Consider the following 3,575-nt stretch of genomic DNA (forward strand, 5'->3'; position numbering starts at 1 on the left):
TTTTTAATGTTTGTGCATTAGAGAGTAAGAATTTTAGTTCTTTTTCCAAATGTATTTGATTTTATATGACTTAATGTCTGTACTGGATCTGAAAATCCCCTTGTCCTGTAACAGATAACTTTATTATATATCTCTGGGATTAGGTAAAATCATGCATATTAAAAGTAATATGTTTTGAACCATTTTATTCTTAGATTTAGTGCTTAGATTTTTACCAAGGCCAAATCCCCTCTCATTTTTCCTCCTACCCCTTGTTTTCAAGTGTCATCTTGCACCTTGGGACTGAGTTACAAAGGCTAGTGGGTGAAATCTTCCCCCTTGCTTCTGCTTCCATTTTATCAATGATTCACAAGGGATTCTGAGAAATTTCATACTCAATTGACTCTGAAAACCTTCAGTTTGGAGGGCCATTTAGCACTAACAGTGCACCCTAGCCCTCTATCGGACATCCAACCCCTACTTATGAACACCACATATGGAGGGCCAGGGCTAAGTGGTAGGGTCAAGGGGTGAAATGTGATTGGGCCCAAGTGAAGGTGTATGAGGCAGAGGAACATGGGAAATAATGATGTTTCTCTGGACCACAGTGACTGGATTTAGGACATCTGTGCTAGCTGAGCTGTTTTTAAAAAGAAACACGTGGTCTGAGCGAGCTGTTAGTCGTGCTTTCAGTCCTTGCTGTTTTAACCAGCAGTTTTTAGTATTAAGTGTAACGGCTCATAGCAAAGGCAGAGTCTAATTATAACTGATCACCCAGGCTCTGTTTAACTGGCTTGTCAAATGTCTTTCAAATACATAATAAATAGAATAATACAAATATTTACACTTTATTACAAGAAAAAAGGATTTGTGGTGGAGGGGACATAAACATCCATAGTTTGAAACACCATTCATTACCAAAAAAACAACCCACTCTATTGCTGATTTTATGTATTTATGCTGTATGATGTTTGCTGTATTTATGTATTTTATGTTTATAAAGTGTTATGGCTACACTATAAGTAGCCTATGCAGTTTTTGTCCACCAGTAGACTGGCTGTGTTACATGGCTGCTTTAACGGCAAGTTGTCAACAAGGAGGCTTTTTCAGCCTTCTGGTGGTTTCTCAAGCCTCCTCTTTCTTCCCCCACAGACACCCCCACACTGAAACCACAACATGCATGTCTAGTTCACAGAGGCACCAGGGGCCCTGTGGGCTCTGTGAAACTACACAGTGAAAAAACAGACCTCAGGTGTTCTCAGGACTCACAAGACACTACATTACTGTGGGGGACGTAATGAAGTCCTTGTGCACTTCAGCAAAGTACTGCTGAGAGAGTTCTGGACTGAGTTCTGGAGTCAGTGTGTGTCCACAGTGGTAGTGGAGTTCTGGGTGTAGAGTTGTCAGTGTGTGCTGGGGGTTAGTGGTGTTTCCATAGTGACAATGCTGCTGAGTTTGTGTATTCTTTTCACTGAAAGTGAGTGTAAAATTCTCTTTTAATGCTGAATTGCATGAAATTGTACATTTATTTGTTAATATAAAAATGTTATTTAAGCGAGCTGACTTTTCAGGGAACTGGAAAAATATTTTACTTAACAAATAATTATTAAATATTTCTGCATATCTTATGATTCCATCTTATGAAGTCTGTTTTTAATATAGTTAAAATATCATTATATTATATTTTCTGGTACACGTATCTATAGACTACACTGTACTAAAGAGTAGAAGACAATTACATGTTATTGCTTTAGTATGTCTTTGTCTCCATGTGCTTTTGTATGTTTTATTTTGTAGCTCCTCCCCTGCTCTGCCCCTTGACATGTGTCTCATGTGAGTTTTTGTCCCCTCTCAAATATAACATCAAATATAACATACAAGCAGTGTTCTTAATCTTAGTGGTGTGAGAAAAATATGGTTTGTGGACTAAATCGTGGTAGAAATGTATTTGATAAGTGTATGGCATCTTAATGTGAATATGTGTAGTTTTTAAAATCAGTAAACATTTTGCTCTCCATACACCTTATGAACACCCCAGAAGAAGGAGGAGACTGTTCTGGACTGAGAGCTCAGGATGTCTGACGTCTGCTGTGATTTCATTTCTCACAGTTCCAAGCAGTGGGCAGTGGATACCAGATCAGAATCTAAAGCCCATTTTAGACCAGAAGTGACAACCGTGCTGCTTTTGCACCTCTGCAGCTAAGATGTGGTCACACACTCACAAGCTCAATTTTGTTCTAGTGTATTTCTTGCCTTATGCCATGACAGGCTTATCAGTGGTTTCTAGCTAGAAATAGTACAAAATACTACATTTATTCTGTAATGTGTAGTTTAATAATCAAAACAGCACAACTCTCACTGCTGGCTCTATACTAGTGTAAAATTGGGATAAAGGATGATGAAACACAGACTAAAACTAGGACTAGGCTTCAATGTGTTCTCAATGGCAGGTCCAGTTTGACTGTAATTTAGTACAAAACAGGTTTAGTATGAGTAGGACTGGTATGGTTACTGATAATTTGGGGAATATTGTGTACTGTGAGGAGAGATGTCAGTACTTCACTGAGAAAAGGGACTGCTCATGTACTACCCAAACCATGTCTATGTTCAAAGGCTGATTAATAGAGTTTATCAAAATTCAAATAGGTTCTTATTATGAGTAATGCAGGTTTTTGTTGTTTGTTTTCGACTCATTCAGTAAATTCAGAACTTCATATTACTCACAAAAAATCTTAAAGACCTTTTCTACATAAGCAATGGTCCACAACAAATTATTGTGAAGCAGAAAATGAAAAATCACCAAACCAAAAGCAGGTCTGTAAACTACATTTTAAAACTATAAACTTAGAAATAGGAGTTTGAGAATAGAGTGACAGGATAATACTGTTTGTTTCTCTCCTCTACACCAGACTCCACCCCCTTTGCTTTATAATGAGCATGTGTGTCTCCTATATGGTTTCACAGATGCAGCATCATGGTCAGTGTGGGGTTGCAAGTAAGTAAGTAAAGCACATTTCACACATTGCACCCAGTGTACCCAGATTAGCAATACATATGTGAGGAGGAAGAGATGTATGCTGGGAACTCTCACATCTGTAAACTGGTAGCTGTTGCCACAGTGACATCAGTGACAGTGCGTGTGTGTGTGTGTGTGTGTGTGTATGGGAGCATGTATTTGTGAGTGTGGGTGCATGTGTGTGTGTTTTGGGGTGGGCAGGGGTGTATCACTTTTGCAGGTTTATCACTTTGTACATTTACTATGTTTGTAAAATGATGTCTTTCTCCAAGTCCTTCAAATGTGGTTCTGGCCATCACACACAGCAGTGTGTGTGTGTGTGTGTGTTGCGGATAGAAGTTCGTCAGAGTTTCATTTGAATACACTTCCTCTCCACTATAAGTGTACTTGTGAAGTCATTCAGTAGACTTTATTGAAGAGTGTGTATGGTGTGTATCAGCAGTCTTGCTGTAGCTGTGGGTAATGTGTGTGTAACTTAGTAAGAATGCAGGTGTGTGTTTATCTGCTCCTTGTGCTCCACGCTGCTGATGGTGAGTGTTACCTTCTCTCTACAGGTGTTGTCATCCTCATACATTCATTT

This window comes from Electrophorus electricus, chromosome 2 (genome assembly GCF_041902795.1).
Source record: "Electrophorus electricus isolate QZ-2024a chromosome 2, ASM4190279v1, whole genome shotgun sequence".
NCBI classification, from domain to species: domain Eukaryota; kingdom Metazoa; phylum Chordata; class Actinopteri; order Gymnotiformes; family Gymnotidae; genus Electrophorus; species Electrophorus electricus.